We start from the raw sequence: 23,158 nt of genomic DNA on the forward strand, positions 1-23,158 counted from the left end.
GGATCAGTTCTCTACGAGTGGATAATCCTCCACTGACCTACTTTGTCAATTATTCCTTCATTTCTTTTTTTTCGTCTTTCCCCCCAACACCACCTGTCCTCTGTCCTCGCCAGCATCATTTGTATATGACGATATTATCGTTCTTGCACAATGTTTACCAAGCGAGCGCAATTACTGGCTAGGATTTGCAGGTTTTCGCTATCATTTCCTCTTCTCTGGAAGGGACAGCATTTGTTTTTTTTAAAAGCGCCAAGAATAAAAAGTCAAAGAATGTCTTTACTCCCACAGGATATTATAAACCCGGAGCGCGGGTATGAGGGCGCATCGGGTGTAGCCTAGCCCCGGCGAGCAGGACACACACACGCCAACTGCCGAGCCACTTCCTCTGAGACGTGATAAATGACACCTGGTAGGCGAGAAGCGGGGGGCAGCCTTGGGCCATAACCACCATCGTCCAGGGACACAGACGTCCTGTTACCCCGTTTCATTATAGGTAAGACTAGCAACAAAAGGCGGAGGGAGGGAGGGAGGGTTAGTTAAGTCTACCGTCTTCAGTCTGACCATGAGGGTAAGTTGGTACAGCTTGCGCCGACTTGTCGTCTACTCAGGTCCCGCATAAGGTTTATTTTACTCAATCGCCACCACCTGGCCTGCTGGCCTACATGTACAGATTATCATTATGATAATCATTATTACGTTAACCTCAGAACTACTTCCAATGAAGGAGTTCCAGTACAGTGTCAAGACTGCGCTATTTCGAGTAGCAGGGGGGAATGATGCGCTCCTTTTGGAAAAAAGTTCCCTGACGAGAATGTTGTTCCCTTTCGTCAACAGGCGATGATGATATGGTCTCGTCAGGAGGGACTGACTGTTCGCTCGTCAGCTCTAGGGTGGAGCAGCAGCAGCAGCAGCCTAGGAAGTACGGCTGGCTAATTGGCCGGCCCTCCCTCTCCTCCCGACACATATACGACACGCCAGCCGCAGCTGCTCTCCCACTGAGTACAAAACTTTCAGTTTCGGTGAAAGTTTAGGCAGAGTTGAACCAATTGATCTAAACCGTTCGCTTTTATTTCCCCCAAATCCTAGTTTCTAACATTTTCATGAATTTCCATTATATTTTTTGTGACTTCACATTTCGTCTTAGGTTAGGGTATTAGGGTGAATATAAGTTTGTCAAATTACGTTAGGTTAAGGTTAAGTTTGGGTTAAGTATAGGTCAGTTTACATTAGGTTAAAATTACGTTCGGATTTACATTAGTTACGCTGGAATAAGTTAGGTTAGGTTACGCTGGCTAAGTTAGGTTAGGTTAGGTTAGGCTAAGACTGTGTTAGGTTACAGTGACGCAGGGCAAAGGCTGTAAGTTAGGTAAGAGTGACCTGCGTCATGGCAGACGGGTTGTGCTTATGTGGACACTGAGGGCATGGGTGCTGCACTCGTCCAGTGTTGGTATAGAGGACGTTCACCTATTGCTGATATGCTGGAACACGCCCAGTGCCGTGAGAGAGTCGCTGGCCTCAGACATGTATATAAATGTTGGCCTAATACATACATACAGTCACTCTCCTTGTACAGGGCACTGGGCAAAACATGACACACAGACAGTAACCCAATACTGATACTGAGACATTAGCCTAGTACTGATACACTACAGCTTAGTCCTGACACAAGAAGCAGCCTATTCATGACATACAGGAAGGAATTCACTTGGTACTGCCATGCACCGATATACGACTAAGCTATACACACACAGCAGTTCTCCAGCCCAACCCAGCCTACTTCCTCCAGCTGAGGATTTGGGAAACCCCGTTGAGAGTTCATACAAAGAACATGACATGGGCGTGTGTGTGTGTGTGTGTGTGTGTGTGTGTGAGTGGTATTTCATGGCCCTATCTACGGCCCTGTCCTCGTGTGGCAACGAAGGCCTAATACAGGGGAAAAGCCAGATATGATGATCCGTGAGGAGGTTATCCTCTTGAGGACGGGACGTGGGAAGGACATTACAGAAGACCTCATGGTCCGTGAGGAGGTTATCTGCTGGAGGACGGGACATGGGATGGACAGATAACAGAAGACCAGATGGTCCGTGACATGGGAAGAACATGACTGAATACCTGCTGTTTTATGATATGGTTATTTCCTAGAGAACAGGACATCGAAAGGACAGATAACAGAAGACCTGATGGTCTGTTACCAGGTTATCTGTAGGAAGATGGGACTTAACAGAAGACCTGTTGTTCTGGGATACGGTTATCTGCTGGAAGGCAGTATATGGGAAGGACAGATAAAAGAAGACCTGATGGTTTATGATGAGGTTATTTATAATCACTGTACCTCCATCTAACGTAATTATCGAGTCTTAAAATTACTGAAATCATTTGGAAGTCTTAAAGATATCATTATATCTCCCCAATGTCTCGTTTTCTTTGGATTAAATAACTTTAGATCTCCGTATCTTCCTCCATAACGTATATTTCTGCATGGAGGAATTACCTTTGGATTAAATAACTTTAGATCTCCATTATCTTCCTCCATAACGAATATTTCTGCATGGGGGAATTAGCTTTGTTGCTTTTCTTTGTATTCTCTGTCGTTTTCCTTCATCTCATACAAACGTCTGGTGAAAGAGAACGAAACATTCTCCTCTCAGCGTGATCTCTGAATATGGCGTTGTAGACTTAATTGTTGTGTCCTTCGTTTTAATGATCCTCGCTACAAAACCCTTGCTATCTTTCCATCTTTTTTTTTCTGCATAAATATGTGGCCAGGCAGAGTTTTGCGTATTTTGGGTCATAAGTAACTTAAAAAATGAGGTCATTCTCTTGCCAGCGTTGTCCTGCGAGATCTTCTAACCCCACAAACCCCTGCTGAGTTGTGGGTCGTTGGTCGACCAAGCTGTTGAAAGCCGTGGCTCGCATGACCAGGTCGCTAACACAGCCCCGCTGGTCCGGTACACTTTGTGAATATCTGTCCAGTCCCATGTCAAACTTCCCCATAGGCCGCAGGCAATGTAACGAAGTCTCCCCTTCCAAGATATTTTCTTTCGTGCTTATCGAACTTTTTCCTTATTTTTGTGGGTAATATGTTAAAGTCTTCCATGCCTGTCGTGCCAATAGGGAATCACTTTTGAGCATAGGATGGAGACCATACCTTTGGGCCTTCGGACGAGTGAATAATGATACACCTCTCCCATCTGTGTTTGAGAGAAGACATCTTCAGCGATTTCAGCTGTTCCCAGTAACGCAGTTCCTGTACTGCGTTAATAAGGCCATACAGGACACTTGTACACTTCCTAATGAAATTTCGCCTAACTTGTGAGACGATGTTGGTACACATGCATTACTGTATTCCATTTGTGAGAGTAACTTGGAGCGCGTCATACTTCGTTTTTCCTCCACGTCTTGAAAGTCTGCAAGATCCATCCTTGTATTTTTTCTTTGGAAGATGCAACTGTTGCTTTGTTCTGTTCGTTAAGGGTAAAGTCGTCAGACATTATCACAATTTTTTTCCCCTCAGCTCTGACGGTATACAACGATGTCTGTTTCCGGTACCTTGCATTTTTTTTTTTTTTCTAATGCCTTCAATCCATACCGGAGGAGTTGGAACTTATCCCCATTGACAAAAATGTTTTCGATGGCCCAGTGGAAGAATTTGTTTACGTCAGTTTTTGATTTGTGAACGACCTCCTCTGATGATGACGCTTTCGTACTCATTGTCGTACCGTACGACTTGCTAAAGGCCAAGACGCGTGTCTCTGCCTCAATACCAGGGCGTCGTTGGAATGAGGAAGTTCCGTTAATCGTGGCTTTCCGAAACCATTCACGTTCGTTTGATTTCTTCTACCTTGTACGACTTTGCTTCCGGCGTCAACCAAGTACGTTACCCAAACATCTACATCGACTTTGTCTAAAATCTTACGTCACCGAACAGTCACTCTTCCTCTTCTATGCAATTCTATTTTCTTATTCGTATCGTCGGCGAATGTTGAGAATTTGATGGGCGAGTCCCGTCTCCCAAGTTCACCAATGGTGAGGTTCAATAGTATGGCGGGTCTTAAACCAAGCGTTTGGTGAACTTTTGAAGGTGTGGTGATGGCTAGGCCCACTCCCTGTGGGGTGGGGCGACCTGTGGGTGTGGTCACGTCCAAGCCCACACTCCCTGTGTGGTGGGGCGACCCGTGGGTGTGGTCACGTCCAAGCCCACTCCCTGTGTGGTGGGGGGAGCCCGTGGGTGTGGTCACGGCCAAGCCTGTGTTTTGGGCGAGCGGTGGGTGTGGGTGGGAGCAGCCCAACCCACGCCGTGCGTGGTGGGCGTGGAGGTCGTCTCACCCTGACCTCCCCGCCCTATAAGTGGACTCCACCCAACCCATCACCCCAGACGTCCCATCTACCACACAGTTCCCGTCCTTCTTTTTTCTAACCCCCTGGCGTCGCTACGTTGTTCATGACACCAACGGACAGAGTCAGTCTGCAGGTGATCCAACTCTTATGTCTGTCTCTGACGCTACCTCGCGATGGAAGGAAACTACTATCAGGTATATGTATATACGTATATATGTAAACATACCATAACTACCCCATGACCAGTTTCTATGAAGGGGTCCTGGTGTGAACCAAGAGTTTTCTAAAGGTTCCTGGTGCCCAAAGATCCGCTACTTCCAGTTGCAGGGAAATGGAGACTCCCTTGGAGGGAGAAGTTCTTAGACGAGACTGAATGACACAGCCTAGCCAAAGGTGACTTTTCACTCGCGGTGTAACTCCCCTCGCAGGCAGAGCCTGATGTATATATATATATATATATATATATATATATATATATATATATATCCTACGAGTCCAAAAACCGTCGTGCTCTAGGGTCGTACAGTCGTGCTCCAGATCGTACCGTCGTGCTCCAGGGTCGTACAGTCTTGCTCCAGGGTCTTACAGTCATGCTCCAGGGTCGTACCGTCGTGTTCCAGGGTCGTACCGTCGTGCTCCAGGGTCGTACAGTCGTGCTCCAGGGTCGTACCGTCGTGCTCCAGGGTCGTACCGTCGTGCTATAGGGTCGTAAAGTCGTGCTCCAGGATCGTACCGTCGTGCTCCACGGTCGTAGCGTCGTGCTTCGGGGTCGTACCGTCGTGCTCCAGTGTCATTTTACCTGCGCAGAGCACAGCACAGCACAGCATCGTAAAGGGAAACACTTCAACAAGCCGCTTACGTGTGAGCTGCCATACAGGTCAGCAACATGCGTCAGCCGAGGTCAGCAATTGGTTCCGGAAGCGTCAGCGATACCTGCCTCCCGAAGGCTCCTCCGTCAGGTCACTGTGCACACCAGCTGTGGACCGGTAGTGTCCGCTTTACGCCAGGTGGGGAGCGGGGGCCCGTGTCATCCCCACACAATTAACACTAAGAGCGTGGTCGACTCATTTTGTCTCACATCCACCCGGGCAACACTGGAGGCAATCAGTTACGCAAGCAGTCCGTGCCCGACTCCTGAACACCTGGGCGTACCTGACGCCTGTAGGAACGTCCTCCGTGTGACTCCTGGCTACCATCTCCCCACCGGGAGTTCCGTGGTGCCTTATCTTCTGCCTCCTCCGGCAGGGACCTCCGTCTGACGTCGCGAACGCCCGTTTTCTACCACATATACGATGGGACTTCGGCTACGCCTGCCTGCCTCTCTCTCTCTCTCTCTCTCTCTCTCTCTCTCTCTCTCTCTCTCTCTCTCTCTCTCTCTCTCTCTCACCCCCACAACCCAACCACGGTAAACGTTCGCGCACTTCACACGGCAGAAACTCGACCGCCACCTACCATCTGCCGCTCCGGCAGCACGGCTACCGGGACCTCGGCAACTCCTATTCACCTCCTGAAGCAGAGGACCCCCCCCCAGACACGCCGGTGCTACTCTATCCACACCATGAGGCTCAGACATCAACCATCTCAACTGCGTCTTTGTCTGTCTGTCTGTCCCATCCCGACGTACCTCACAGTCCGCTCGTGACATATTACTTGTCCCATCGTTGTCCTCTCTACTCATACCAATACATGATGGGGGGAAATCATCCCCTCCTACACACGTACGAGCTTCCGTGAGTCAGTCAGTCAGTCTGTCTGTCCCACCCTGACGTACCTCACAGCCCGCTTGTGACATATAACTTGTCCCATCGTTGTCCTGTCCACTCATACCAATACATGATGGGGGGGAAATCATCCCCTCCTATACACGTACAAACTTCCGAGAGTCAGTCTGTCTGTCTGTCCCACCACGACGTACCTCACAGCCCGCTTGTGACATATAACTTGTCCCATCGTTGTCCTGTCCACTCATACCAATACATGATGGGGGGGGAAATCGTCCCCTCCTACACACGTACAAACATCAGTGACTCAGGGATTCTTGGCACTGAGGTAGAGAGGAATTCTAAATACACCAGTATTCATGACGACCTTTTTTTTTTTTTTTAACCCTTAGCTTGACAGCGAACCACAAACTTAATATAACAACAACTTCATCGACCCCGACCCCGACCGCCGCCCGCCCCCTGACACACGACCGTGCCATCATTCACCGTACCCTTTAGGGTTTCGGCAGCCTGGACTTTGATCTGACCCTTAAAAAAAAAGGGGGCATGTCAAAGGTCCAGGTCGTCACACCACAAGGGTTGTAACGTCGCGTTCAGCAAACCTTGGGGCGGATGGCTGAGTGTTTGTGTGTGTGTGTGGGTGTGTGGGGTTGTGTGGGTGTGTGGGATGTGTGTGTGTGTGTGTGTGTGTGTGTGTGTGTGTGTGTGTAGCAGCCCCCAAACACACTCACCACGCCGCATTATCACCTCCGTCGCTCACTAATCGTGGAATATTCCTAACGCCCGCGGCGACACCAGCCTCTCCCGACAGATAACTGAACACTCAGGTCAATCAACACACTCGCGAGCCTTCTTTCCCGCCGGCCAGCCTCGGCCTCAAGCAGGACGACACTAGGGCCTTCCCGCTCAGGTTTACCTGAAGCAGTGGACGCCAGGGGGGAACGCACGCGCGTATGCTTGCCTGCGTGTGTGTGTGTGTGTGTGTGTGTGTGTGTGGCGACCCAGGGCTGGCGAGGGTGACACGCACGTAACGCAGTGTTGGTTATCAGGCCGACACTTTGATAGGCAGTCTGGTCTCATCTGGTTTGACTCGCACCATCAGTTTTCCATTGGGTGTTGGTCCATGCCGGCTGGATCTGGTTCGAGGAGGAGGAGGAGGGAAGAATCATTACATAAAATCGAGCCAATAGTCAGTCGTTCAAACAGACGGAGCGTTTCAATGATCGGCATGGAGGAAGGGATGTGTGGCTAGGAGAAGCGGGAGTAGGCGGAGGGCCTACATTGAGCGTCCTATGGACCCCATACATCGACATAAAAGTGGGTGACATGTGGGCTTGAGTATGCGGGGGGGTTAAGGGAACCTCCAGAGGGCTCTTGTGCCCTTCAGAACGGGAAGGCTTGGGCTAACTAACGAGCGTTGTGTAATACGTAACCAGGCAACACTCGACATCACACACAGAAGGTATGAGGGAACTCTGTGTGGGCATGAGGAGAAATACCAATACGGGAGGATAAACACTAGGTATACACTGGCCAATGTATGTGTTACTTTGGTAATCACCCATGAACCACACGTAGACACACGGTGTCTATCGGTACGTGGAAGAGGACGGGAGGGGAAAACACCCCTCACATAAGGTACTGTTACGCACACACTGAATAACGCTATCTTAAAGTCATGCGATGAAATTAAACACCAGGGTTACACACTACATATAGTATAAGAAATAAAGATTACAAGATTACAAACACATTAATCGGATAACGCTATCTTGAAGTCATGGAAGGAAATCAAACACCAGGGTTCGAAACCTACATACAGCACAAGAAATAAAGATTACAAGATAAAAAACGCACGTTAATCGAGAACAAATAGTTACGTTAAGGGTTAAAACCTACATATAATACATATAATACAATAAATAAAGATTACAAGATACCAAACGCACATTAATCGAGAACAAATAGTTTCGTTAAGGGTTAAAACCTACATATAATACAAGAAATAAAGATTACAAGATACCAAACGTACATTAATCGAGAACAAATAGTTTCGTTAAGGGTTAAAACCTACATATAATACAATAAATAAGATTACAAGATACCAAACGCACGTTAATCGAGAACAAATAGTTTCGTTAAGGGTTAAAACCTACATATAATACAAGAAATAAAGATTACAAGATACCAAACGCACATTAATCGAGAACAAATAGTTACGTTAATACTGAACATACCAGGTGAGATTTCAACCCGGGAGATCTCTTCCTTTGACGATCGAAATTCTATATATGAAAACTTAACAATACATAACAATACATAAGTGTGAGCCACAGTGGCAAGTGACAAGGAAAACCTACGTTACCTGGCGGCCACTCGCAGTGAGCCACAGTGGCCACGGAGGTTTGAGACATGGAAAAACATACGTTACCTACCGGACACACGATGGCTGGACGAATCACGGCCAAGCATTCGTCTGGGGCTTTTATTGCAAGGGGTTAGCCAGTCGAGAGCGGCCAGCCCCCCGCGCGCCCTGACCTCCCTCATCTCGACTATGATGAGATGGAGGACTGACCACACACACTTACTCCTGATTGGTTAAAAGACTGATTATCACGCTCTCATCCCGACTGTGATTGGCTGGGAAGGCCCTAATGTCCCAGCCCTCATGCCGCTTCAGGCCCAGCCCTGCATCTCGGACGTACGCAATGAGGATGAAAGGGGGGCGCGGGGGCGGAGCGGGGCGATCTCTCCCAAGCACGACCCCGTGGCTGACCCCGGGTTACTTGATAACGCAGCCTGACGACTAATCAACAGGCCGATGCGACAGGCAAGTCACGCACGCACGCCTTGAGTGACCATCCGAAGTGAGTGAGGTGTATATAAATCCCAGGTGGAGTGGGAGCAGCCAAAGAATCTTGTGAGATCCTCTTGGCCAATCGTACCGTCGCGTTCCGTGTTCGTACCCGTTCTGCTTCAAAGATCGTACCGTTCTGCTTCAAAGTTCGTACCCGTTCTGCTTCAAAGATCGTACCGTTCTGCTTCAAAGATCGTACCGTTCTGCTTCAAAGATCGTACCGTTCTGCTTCAAAGATCGTACCGTTCTGCTTCAAAGATCGTACCGTTCTGCTTCAAAGATCGTGCCGTTCTGCTTCAAAGATAGTACCGTTCTGCTTCAAAGATAGTACCGTTCTGCTTCAAAGATCGTACCGTCCTGCTTAAAAGATCGTACCGTTCCTTTCAGTGTTCGTACCGTTCTGCTTCAAAGATCGTACCGTCATCCTCAGCATATTAAACAAAATATTCCACGTAATGCTTATGCTCGCCACCGCATCAATTAACTGCCACCACATCAGTACCCAGCCGCCACATCAACACCCTGCCACCACATCAGTACCCAGCCACCACATCAGTACCCTGCCACCACATCAGTACCCTGCCGCCACATCAACACCCTGCCACCACATCAGTACCCTGCCACCACATCAATACCCAGCCACCACATCAGTACCCTGCCACCGCATCAATTCCCTGCCACCACATCAGTACCCAGCCACCACATCAGTACCCTGCCACCACATCAATACCCAGCCACCACATCAGTACCCAGCCACCACATCAGTACCCTGCCACCACATCAATACCCAGCCAACACATCAATACCCAGCCACCACATCAGTACCCTGCCACCATATCAGTACCCTGCCGCCACATCAACACCCTGCCACCACATCATTACCCTGCCACCACATCAATAGCCATGGAAGACTTGCTGTATAGAAAACTTGCCATGTCCCGCCTGTGTTGTGTACATGACACATCTGGTGTTATCCTGCGCTGTGCAGAGTACATTGTGTACCTGCATGACCCACATCTATCCCAGACCTCTGCTATTGGTGTCAACACCCGCACACGACACACTGTGGCCTGCGTCCTGTTCCACACACACACACACACACACACACACACACACACAGATACTCTGTGTATATGTGTGGTCAAATGCGTGTACTGTAATTACCAGATTAGGTAAACCCTACATTGACCAGTGTATGCTGCCACGAACCTGTGTCTTCGTTGTGTTTATGTTGTAGAAAGTTGTATGTTATAGGTCGGCTAAGGCACGGTACGATCTTTGAGCAGGACGGTACGATCCTTGGAGCAGATCAGTACGAACACTGAACAAGACGGTACGATCTTTGAGCGGGACGGTGACGATCCTTGAAGCAGAACGGTACGAACACGGAACGGGACGGTACGATTATTGAAGCAGGATGGTACGATCCTTGAAGCAGAACGGTACGAACACTGTACGGGACGGTACGATCTTTGAAGCAGAACAAATACGAACACTGTTACGGGACGGTACGATCTTGAAGCATAACAAATACGAACACTGTTACGGGACGGTACACGACAAGCGAGCTCAAAAGGAACGACCCTGGTTTAAGGCCAACGGTATGGAGACTCGTACCTTAAAAAAAATGAACAACAACAAACCTTCAGCTTCAGGTTTGGGCCGATGGTTCCCCTGTGCATTGCTCGATCACAGCCGACGGCTGGCAGATGATGACCACAGGTCCCCCTACACTGTGGCTGCTCACGTAGACACTCCAGATAACATCTACTGACCGACATTCCCCTCTGGGTCTCCCCCCCACCACCATAACGAGTGAGGAAAAATGGAACCCGGATAAAGGAAAATGGGAATAACGTTTTCTTTTGACCGTAAGAGCGTATACTTGTCCCTTTCGGAGAGGGAGTTATAAGCTGGTGGGGTCCCATCTCCTCTATCTACATGTCACTTACTTATTAAGGTAGTAATAAGAGCAGCCTCGGACTACAGCAGCCTTTGGAAAGGTCCTAATATATCACACACACACACACACACACATATATATATATATATATATATATATATATATATATATATATATATATATATATATATATATATATATATATTCTCTCGAGGTAGCGTATATAACAGAGGAATGAGCATAAGAGGGAAAATCCTCACTTGGGCCCCTTCTCTGTTCCTTCTTTTGGAAAAGTAAACACTGGAGGGAAGGATTTCCAGCACCTCCGCCCCCTCCCCTTTTAGTCGCCTTTTAGGACATGCAGGGAATACGTGGGAAGTATTCTTTCTCCCTTATATATACACATATATAGGGAAGGTATGGGGCCTTGTGTGTGCTATATTGGGGATTGTCTAACAGTTCCACGGCTTCGTCTGGCTATAAATATCTACCCATTCCTAACGCCCCTTCCCTCCTCCCCTCCCATACAACACACATGCGTCAGCAGTGATAGGTTTATCAACTCCTTTAAACACGACGGCGAGGCCCTTGGGGTGTGAACTTTTGACCTTTGACGTGACCCCCTAGGGACCAGGTCAATGGTTAATCAATCACACCCAAGGATCGTACCGTCGTGATCAAGGATCGTACCGTCGTGATCAAGGATCGTACCGTCGTGATCAAAGGATCGTACCGTCGTGATCAAAGGATCGTACCGTCGTGATCAAGGATCGTACCGTCGTGATCGAGGATCGTACCATCGTGATCAAGGATCGTACCGTCCATGGCTGGCTGTCCACACATCACGTTCAGTTAGGTTAAGAAAGGTGGTGAAAATTGCTTGGGGAGTAATGCTCTCGTTAGGTGATGTGAAGTTAGGTTTAAGTTAAGGTGGTTAGGTTAAATTAGGTTGAGTTAGGTTAGGTTAAGTTAAAGTGAAGTTAGGTTGTGTGAGGTTACGTTGGGTAAGTTAGGTCTGGCTAGGTTAGTTAAGTTAGGTGAAGTTAGGTTAGGTTAGATCAAGTTTAGGTAAGGTTAGGTTAAGCTAGGTAAGGAGAGGTTAGGTTAGATAAGATGAGGTTAGGTATTATACTGCGTTAGGTTAGACAAAAGGTCAGGTCAGGTAAGGCAATGTTAGGTCAGGTAAGGTCATAAGGTCAGGTCAGGCAAGAACAGGTAAGTTCAGGTGACGTGAGGTTTAGCTATCGTATAAAAGTGTCACTTCATTAACTTAAAGACTTCACTTTATAATAACACCAGTGGCTTCAGGTTCCCCCCTTCACACAAGGATGGGCCACACCGCTGGACATCTGGCCACGTCGTCAGTGAGCCACGTCCATGGGCAAGGACCATGAGGGAGGAGGGTTGGGGGAGGAGGAGATTATACACCCCGGCAACCTAATTAAGTCTGGATCGATCCATTGAACGGGGTCCTCTAGGGAGGAAGTTGAGGGGGGAAGGGGAGTAGTTCACATGGTCCAGACGTGGTCCATGGTGGTGGTAGGGAGGCGGTACACTGTGGTGGTCTTGGTGGTAGGGAGGCGGTACACTGTGGTGCTGGTGGTAGGGAGGTGGTACACTGTGGTGGTGGTGGTAGGGAGGCGGTACACTGTGGTGGTGGTGGTGGTGGTGGTGGAGGGGAGGCGGTAGGTACACTGTGGTGTTGGAGGAGGGGAGGCGGTACACTGTGGTGGTGGTGGTGTTAGTGAGTGTGTGTGTGTGTGTGAGGAGGTGGTGAGGGCGACCTAACCCACCACAAGAGTCGTAGGGGTAAGTGAGCGTAGCGACTGGAGAGAGAGAGAGAGAGAGAGAGAGAGAGAGAGAGAGAGAGAGAGAGAGAGAGAGAGAGAGAGAGAGAGAGCCAGAGCCAACCGGGCCTCCTCCTCCTCCACCAGCCGCTCAATACAGCTCGCGTAACTTCCTCCTCCTCCTCCTCCTCCTCCTCCCCCACCAACCCTCCCTCACTGCCTGCCTGACCTCCTCCCCTTCTCCGTCACCCCTCCATTCCCTGAACCCCCTTCCCACCTCCACCTGGCCCATGTCAGACAAGTCGTATTTCTATCCCATCTCTCTCTCTCTCTTCCATCTCCAGGACTCCAAGTCTCCAAGGACAACGTCCTTCACTCATTCATTTACCTAACAGCGCTTATGTACATCTGGACAACTAAATATATCACAAAAAAGAAAAAATAATCTTTAAACTCTGGTCAGGGTTCCTGATCATGACGCATTCACAGGCCGGTCCAGGGTAGAGCGCTCGGGTTCGAATCCAAGTTACGGCAGTCAGTCCACAGTCAACCCAGCTGTTCATCCACCCCGAAGTGACCGGTATGGTATTGGTGGTTGGAATGATGTGAGAAATGAATGGGAAGTACAGAATTCCCTATTCAAATATCGCCTTCCTCCATTATTTACTGTGTGAGTGAGTGAGTGAGTGAGTGTGTGTGTGTGTGTGTGTGTGTGTGTGTGTGTGTGTGTGTGTGTGTGTGTGTGTGTGTGTCATGTCTTCTGCCACCACAGACAGACAAATCTACCTGGCGTCGCTCTATCTATTCCTCGGTGCTACATATTCCATCCACGTTTGTCACATCAATATAATCGAATAAGTAAAAATACAAACTGTGTAATGTGTCTGTTGTATCATTCTCGACGTCATGCAAGTTTTAAATTAATCTGGTTTTTATCGAACAACGAGAGAGAGAGAGAGAGAGAGAGAGAGAGAGAGAGAGAGAGAGAGAGAGAGAGAGAGAGAGAGAGAGAGAGAGAGAGAGAGAGAACCAGTTTAAAGCAGTGATAAAGTAAGTTTTATTTTCCTCCTAATATTCTTTTTTTCTTTCTTACTATTTGCCATTTCCCGCGTTAGCGAGGTAGCGTTAAGAACACAGAACTGGGCCTTAGAGGGAATATATATATATATATATATATATATATATATATATATCGCCATTTCACGCTTTTGGGAGGTAGCGTCAAGAACAGAGGACTGAGCTTTAGAGGGAATATCCTCACTTGGCCCCCTTTTCTGTTCCTTTTTGGACAAAAAAAGGGGGGGGGGGGATTTCCAGCCCCCCACTCCTTTTGGTTGCTTTCTACGACACGCAGGGAATACGTGGGAAGTGTTCTCTCTCCCCTATACATTCCTATGAGTCCACGCGCTCAATTGTGATCCTTTCCAATATATATATATATATATATATATATATATATATATATATATATATATATATATATATATATATATATAATATATAGTTTACTTCAAAACGTGATAAATTCGTGCAGTACGACAACATCTCTAAAACGCGAGTTTACCATAAAATGTTTCACAACACAACGAGGAAAGCAGAGCAACAGTTCTCCAGTCCCACACACAAACGTTTACCGTGGTGAAGGATCTGGTCGAAACACACACACACACACACACACACACACGGAAGGAAGTCTACCAGTTCACTCTCCTCCGCTCGATGGACCGCTGCTGGGGAGAGAGAGAGAGAGAGAGAGAGAGAGAGAGAGAGAGAGAGAGAGAGAGAGAGAGAGTCCAGCTGATCCTGACTCGCCACGGGAAATTAATTCCAGGTTAAGATCTCGCGTCAAATGTTTCCGGTGACGACCGGGAGGAGGATGTACGTACGTAAGCTTAAATGACAACAGGCAAGGGTGACGGCATCTCTCTACCTGGCGCTGTCCTGGACTGGTATGTGCCTTTGGACAATCAATATTATATCTCATCCTAGGGATACATGCCCTTCACCTCCCACTCCACGGGATACATGATGGCAAATTCATTCTCATCCATATTCGGCCTATATATATATATATATATATATATATATATATATATATATATATATATATATATATATATATATCTTTTCTTTCTTTCATACTATTCGCCATTTCCCGCATTAGCGATGTAGCGTTGAGAACAGAGGACTGGGCCCCTTCTCTGTTCCCTCTTTTGGAAAATTAAAAAAAAAAGTGAGAGGGGAGGATTTCCAGCCCCCCGCTCCCTCCCCTTTTAGTCGCCTTCTACGACACGCAGGGAATACGTGGGAAGTATTCTTTCTCCCCTATCCCCCAGGGAAGATATATATATATATATATATATATATATATATATATATATATATATATATATATATATATACATATATATACATATATATATATATATATATATATATATATATATATATATATATATATATATATATATATATATTCCTATGAGTCCACGGGGAAAATGAAACACGATAAGTCCCCAAGTGCACTTTCGTGTAATAATCACATCATCAGGGGAGACACAAGAGAGAAATATAAGTCAGTTGATATACATCGAAGATACGAAGCTTGGACGCCACTTGGTAAACATGCGACAATCGCATGTTTACCAAATGGCGTTGGACTGAACCAAAGCATGTGAAGCGGCCGTAGGAAGACCATGGACAGGTCGGTGGGGCCTGGCGCACTAACACTGGAAACTGCAAATATATATATATATATATATATATATATATATATATATATATATATATATATATATATATATATATATATGTAGCATCCCACCTTACCCTGCTCCCGCATGCAGCACACACCCTTGAAGCTGCAGGTTTGCATCACCACCACACTGCACTACGCTACACACAGCAGCCGTCTTCCTTCATCCAGTCATCACCATTAAAAATTTTGGGGCTAAATTTCCCCTCCGAATAATTTTCGTGTGGCATTCAAGACATAAGGCCCGCCCCCGGACCCCCCATAACACACCAGCTGACTGTCTCTATAATGGTAGTGAGGGAGTGAGTCGGGACGGACCTATGGCTCGGTCAGGTGTACTATAATAACCTAAGTAAAGAACTTGGGAGGGATAAACACTATGTAATCGAAAGCGCCAGAGTGTCTGGGCCCAAGCCAAGCAGTCCTAAAGGGGTGCTTGTGTGCTCACGATCTATAAGCTACGAGGCAAGAGTTTTTACACTCGTTTTACACACTTGTGTACGTATATATATATATATATATATATATATATATATATATATATATATATATATATATATATATATATATATATATTCTTTTTTCATACTATTCGCCATTTCCCGCGTTAGCGAGGTAGCGTTAAGAACAGAGGACTGAGCCTTTGAGGGAATATCCTCATATATATATATATATATGTATATATATATATATATATATATATATATATATATATATATATATATATATATATATCTTATGCATGTATGCACATGTAGGGAATCGGTAAGATGGTAAGGGGATCTGTGTATGATGGTTAGTATGTCAATATGTGTTTGTAGGGGATCTGAGTATGGTTAACATATTACTATTAATATATTAATGTCTATTCTTATTTGAAATAGCATACCTTAGGTTTAAGCATGAGTGAACCTATGGATTATTTATATCAATCATTTCTCTAAATGCTGGGGAATAACTGCATAAAACTTACGCAGTAACTGATTGAAATGTTTCAAGTTCTGACCAGAGTTGATCGGAAGGCTAGAACGTAACTCCCAACGACAGGGAAAAGACCACAGTGAACCACCACAGCCACGGCGACCAAAGTGAACCACCAAAAAAAAAAAAAAAGAGTCTTTCGTACGTCAGGCAGGCAGGCGATGCCAACCATTACGACAACCCAGGACCAACTTGGTGGCCCAAAGTGGCGCACTGCAAACTTGTTATCAAAGACGACACCAGACCAACCTGTTATCAAAGACAACACCAGACCAACCTGATATCAAAGACAACACCAGACCAACCTGTTATCAAAGACAACACCAGACCAACCTGTTATCAAAGATAACACCAGACCAACCTGTTATCAAAGATAACACCAGACCAACTTGACATCAAAGACAACACCAGACCAACTTGATATCAAAGACAACACCAGACCAACCTGATATCAAAGACAACACCAGACCAACCTGATATCAAAGACAACACCAGACCAACCTGATATCAAAGACAACACCAGACCAACTTGATATCAAAGACAACACCAGACCAACTTGATATCAAAGACAACACCAGACCAACTTGATATCAAAGACAACACCAGACCAACCTGATATCAAAGACAATACCAGACCAACCTGATATCAAAGACAACACCAGACCAACCTGATATCAAAGACAACACCAGAACTTGATATCAAAGATAACAAACAGACTGACCCGACATCAGAGATAACACCAGACTAAACCGACTTCCAAGATAACGCACTAACCGGACATCGGAGATAACAGTAATCAATAAAAGACCATAGCATAGGAGATTCACTGAACACCTTCACATATGCAATAACATAACAGGTAGTCACGACTAATACTGTGGTTACTCTTTCTTGTGTTACGAAGAGTAAGTTACATACTCATTTTACCCCGTCTCTTAACCCTATCGATCTGTCTATCTATCTATCTATCCCTGGGGATAGGGGAGAAAGAATACTTCCCACGTATTCCCTGCGTGTCGTAGAAGGCGACTAAAAGGGGAGGGAGCGGGTGGGCTGGAAATCCTCCCCTCTCGTTTTTCTTTTTCCCAAAACATGGATTAGAGAAAAGGGGGCCAAGTGAGGATATTCCCTCTAAGGCTCAGTCCTCCATTGTCAACGCTACCTCGCTAACGCGGGAAATGGCGAATATGTATGAAAAAGAATTGCTCCTATGTGTACACACACTCTTACCAGTATAACCAAGCAACCATTTATCGACCAGTTAGTTGCATGAGGAGGATGAACACCAGGGCTCAGCCTACGTAGACCGACTGCCAAACCCCAACCAAGATTCGAACCCAAGCGGATCCGTGCTGACTCACAGCTGTCCGCTCCTACCGTGCGGAGGCCCCACACTACATGCCAAGTGTAGCCAGATCCACCTTGCACAAACGTCTCAAAATTTCCATGATAAACTTACAACAAAAACACCATCATCATAGAAAAAAAAACTTAAAACACAACCATCAACATGGATATAACGAACCATATATAACAATAAATGTGAATGCGAACGCGATAAAGAACAAAAAACACGCCGTACGAATACACTAATACGAAAAAAGAAGTAGAGATGCCAACATCAGTGAGGGAAATGCGTTCCATTTCCTCCCTCCATTTACACCTTACATACGTATTCATACCCTTGTGACAACACTGCATCAAGATCAACTTTAAGAATGGTTGCAGACGCTGAGGTTTCAACACTGCCGCATATATATATATATATATATATATATATATATATATATATATATATATATATATATATATATATTGGAAAGGATCACAATTTTGCGCGTGATCAACATATTCCTATGAGTCCATGGGGAAAATGAAACACGAAAAGTTCCTAAGTGCACATTCGTGTAATAATCACATCATCAGGGGAGACACAAGATATATATATATATATATATATATATATATATATATATATATATATATATATATATATATATATATATCCCATTAGTGGACTGAACCAGTGCACGTGAAATGTCCGGGGTAAGCCGTGGAAAGGTTTGTGGAACCTGGTAGTGGATACGGAGATGTGGTTTCAGTGCATTATACATGACACTTGGAGAATGGATGCGAGCAGATGCGTCCTTTCTTCGTCTGTTCCTGAGTCCTTAATAACTTCCGTATGTCTCACATAACCCATTCATACGAACATATCATACATGTTTATCATACATATATACAGCATCAGCGGGAACAGCAAGGGAAGCAGAAGCAGCAAGAACAACAGCAAAGGGGAAGCACCAGGAGAAGCAGCAACAGTAAGAATAGCAGCAGGGTAAGCAAAATGCGCCAGGTGTACACACACACTCTCCCTAGCTCTACCTCCTAAATCTCCCGTACCCGGCACTCCCTCACGATATTCTTTGGCCCAACACCCCCACCTCGCCTACATCTTTTACCAAAAACCTTCCCATCTCTCACACTGTCCCATAGCCATACTTCTAACCTATCCTACATCACGCTTTACCCATATATCTCCTCCCTTAACCTACAACAACCTTCCCTTGCCTTAAACTTTCCTTTACTCTGGATTTTCAATTTGGTTTTAAGAAAGATTGATTGAGGGACCTAGGTGTATTTCGTGGTTTCACACAGTATCATTCCCCTCTTACTAGCCTTACCCACATCATCCCTCATACCTCATACTTCCCCCCAATCCTTTTCATCTCCTAACCAACCCCCACCCCACCTTCTTCCCTCCATCTAACAACCCTCATCTGACGGGAACTGTTACGTCATCAGCCGGTCTGCGCACTGGCCATTGGCACAACACCAACTCTCTAGCCTCCTCCTCCTCCTTCAGTCACTCCTAACTCCTTCCCATCCTCGCATCCTACACAATATATTCGCATCAACACAGATCACAACCACAAACTCTTCCAATAAACTATAAACGAGTACAAACGCAAGATATAATAGGAATGGAAGTTTCCACTGTAGTAATAAGTATGCGCGACGAACGCAAGTATTCCAAAGTTCAACATCGACGTAAGAGCCAAAGTTCCCACTACTGATTTCTGTCGTTTGGTGCAAAAGATTCAACAAGGATCAAAACATGGGGCGCGCCCGGAAACTCTTCAACAAATAACTTCAATATATATATATATATATATATATATATATATATATATATATATATATATATATATATATATTGGAACCGTTACTGGCTCCATCTGTACGGGATATTAGCTACACCGAGGCTTGTATCACTGGAAGTACAGTCGCGTTAAAGATCTCACTGCAGAGGGACTATTTCAGAGAATATATTACGTCCTTCAGCTTCGTCTCTTCGATGTATATTAACTGACTTATATTTCTCTCTTGCGTCTCCCCTGATGATGTGATTATGACACGAAAGTGCACTTGGGAACTTTTCGTGTTTCATTTTCCCTGTGGACTCATAGGATTATATATATATATATATATATATATATATATATATATATATATATATATATATATATATATATATATATATGAATAATCTTAATCGAATCATAAATGTCTTGAAGGAATATTCCTCCGCTAGCGGTCATATCCGGCGGAGATTCAAACGCTCGCCATGAATAAAAAGATGCACCACAAAAACTAGTTCCCGGCTGCAACCGCGTCATTTTAGGGCATAGTTCTTAATGCAACATATCCTGAAGGTGGCGTGTCTTTTGCGTCTTTAATGTATAAAAAAAAATTCATGTTCCCTTGGTAACTCGTTTATAATTATACAGAATATTTTTTTTCATATACATTTGCCTTATCCCCTGTGAGTGATCTTTAGAAGGTATATCCTCACTTGGCCCATCTCTCCGTTCCTTCTTTTGGAAAATTATAAACGGGAAGGGAGGATTTCCATCGCCCCCCCACTCTCTCCCCTTTTTAGTCACCTTCTACGACACGCAGGGTATACGTGGGAAGTATTCATATCTCCCGTATCCCCAAAGATAACAGAATATTTTGAGGAAATATACCAGTAAAACCTGAAAAATGATCAAGCTACAATGCCGGAAAAGATTACCATACAGCTGTCCTGTTGTTCATCCTACAAGCCATGCATCGTACATCCCTCCATACCTCATACTCATACCTCAAAGAGCTTAACTCCAGTTTAATAGGAGTCTGATCAATGCTTTGCACGCCCCTTACCTCACTAACCAGTGAGAGTGTATCTTAAAAAACAAACATAGTTCTGATAACCCATCACATGATGTGAACATTATGATCAATACTTCACACGGGCGAGGACACACAAAAAACCCCAACTGATTAATATTATCGCTTAACGACCTTTGCCTGTGAGCGTTACTGATTGAAGTCCTGTATGTGGGCTTTTCCACGTCGCTGGTGGACTTTTCCACGTCGCTCCTACAGTAGCAGCTGCTGCTTGGCCGAACTGGGGGCCAAAAACTGGTTTCCAATCCTCCTTGATAAAGAGAGTCCACATCGTGCGGCCGGCAGCGTGTCACGGTAGCGCCCCGCCCCCAACCTTCCTCCCACCATCACCACCTCCTGCCTGCCTCCCAAGGACAGAGCTTGGGGTGTGACCTTTACCTTTGACCTTTTGACCAAATTATTGAGAGCGACCCTTCTTGATCCCGATGGCCAAAGTTCGCCGTCGGAAAATTCCGTTTCATAACGGCCCTTTCGACACACCCAGAGTTAACATATTAAGTAAGCCCCTGTCTGTTTTAACTCACCCCAACGTACCGTTCTACACGTGTGTACATCACTATCCTATAACTAAAACAGTATTTCAATAAATAATTAACTACCATTAGTATTATTACTATAATCATTATAATCAAGTTATTCGTCAAGCATACTGTACGCTCTATGGGAAGCTCGCGTTAGGCATTATAGCCTATCGATTATCAATTATCTGAACCTATGCTCGCGTTATCCAATGTAGCCTCTATCGTCTATCAATTATCTAACTGTGTTCTTCGTTTCCAACTGAACTATGAGATTGTTGCTGACTGCAGGTCGATGCTTAATAACTGTAACAACGGAAGAGGTACACTCACGACAGCCAACAGGTTGGAGCGTCTTTCCAGGCTCTTCGCGATGCCCCTACGTACGTCCCGCCACAAATCTGTGCCACGATCAACACCAACATTTTACTATTCTATTTAGCTCAATACAAGACTGTACACACACACACACACACACACACACACACAAGGGCTGCTTATATCATTTCGCACACACTATATACCATGTAAAGGCGGGACAAACATTGAATTGATTACACGGCAAGATTTTTCTCAGAACGCTGGGTTAGCACGTAGCGCGCACCGCAAGAAAAATACAGAGTTAAGAAGGAAAGACCGAATCACATGTGTTGTGAAGTGTTACGTAAGAGATGGACTTACGACTTGAGTTCGTTTTCTCCAGATGTCCAGAGCATTTCAGCACACCTTCAGCCATACTCCTCTTCGTATTAGAACTCTCTCTCTCTCTCTCTCTCTCTCTCTCTCTCTCTCTCTTACCCTACCATTTACCTCCACGATCAACACCATCTCACACTACATGCTGTTCCTTAAAACATATATCATTTCCTACACATCCATCGTTTTACGTACATTCTCGATCATATTAGCCCAAGATGGTGAGGACTGCTATACCTTTTTACATGCTCAACCTTACCCTCCCAGATTATGACTTTTCATTCCACACATTTTTCAATGCTCCCAGAACCTACGCGTCCTCCCTCCACCCTATGACTCGCCTCAAGTTTCCGAGGTTCCATTCTCGGTCACGTCCACTCCATGGTATCTAAAAAACACTTCACTTCCTTCAAGTTTCCTCCATTCAAACTCAACCCCAAATCACTATCTTTCAACTGCAAAAACCAAATAACATTGAGTCTCGAACTTTCTCCTTTCACACACAAAGTACATACGTTTATGTTCTGCTGTGGCTGCACCGTAACTCGAAGGAGGCGAGGAATCACCCACTGCTGAGACGTAGGGTAAACACATTGCCGCAAAGAGCGATTCTGTGAATCAGATCGACAGGAACACCTTCAGAAGTCTTCCGGGGGTCGTCTACACCCACACACTCGGCTGGGCCCAAGCTGCTGCAGCTATCGATTGATCAGCTCGGGCGAAAGGGGAATGACATGTTCCTTAGGAGTGAAGAGTTCTTGATATATATATATATATATATATATATATATATATATATATATATATATATATATATATATATATATATGATTGTCCAAAACATGTTTTGGACAATCACATGTTTACCAAATGGCATCCTAGCTTCGTCTCTTCGATGTATGTCAACTGACTGTTATATTTCTCTCTTGTGTCTCCCCTGATGATGTGATTATTACACGAAAGTGCACTTGGGAACTTTTCGGGTTTCATTTTCCCCGTGAAATCACAGGAATATATATATACATATACATATATATATATATATATATATATATATATATATATATATATATATATACATATATATACACACACACACACACATCTTTCCTAATCATACAAACCTACAACCTCATTTAAGGGGTTCCTGCAACTTCAAGATTGCGCTACAACAAGTAGCAGGGATATGATGGACTCCTTTGAAAATAAGAGATTTCCTTCAAATGATGTACGTGTACTCCTTTCCGTCCACAATTGGAAGACACAACCCTGTCAAGAGCTGACTTTTCCAACTGCAGTGAGACAGCACAAACGCAGAGTCTACGCCATGGGGTTCTGAACCCCGTGAGGTTTCTAGTTCCTTA

At 45.3% G+C, this 23,158-nt stretch overlaps 1 protein-coding gene across 8 annotated transcripts in view; it reads right to left on the reverse strand.

The window, feature by feature from the left end:
- The window catches only part of LOC139747064 (uncharacterized), a 126,413-nt gene that overhangs the window by 58,207 nt on the left and 45,048 nt on the right, over positions 1 to 23,158 (reverse strand). The window contains exon 1 of one of the 8 annotated variants that reach the window (XM_071658852.1): positions 21,432 to 21,453. The exons of 6 other annotated variants lie outside the window; for them this stretch is intronic. The gene's annotated coding sequence lies outside the window, so the exon portion shown is untranslated. Of the gene's footprint in view, positions 1 to 10,562; positions 10,647 to 21,431; positions 21,454 to 23,158 lie in introns of those variants that run through there. One more of the 8 variants, XM_071658851.1, reaches the window with a different exon arrangement.

This window comes from Panulirus ornatus, chromosome 67, assembly GCF_036320965.1.
Source record: "Panulirus ornatus isolate Po-2019 chromosome 67, ASM3632096v1, whole genome shotgun sequence".
Lineage (NCBI taxonomy): Eukaryota > Metazoa > Arthropoda > Malacostraca > Decapoda > Palinuridae > Panulirus > Panulirus ornatus.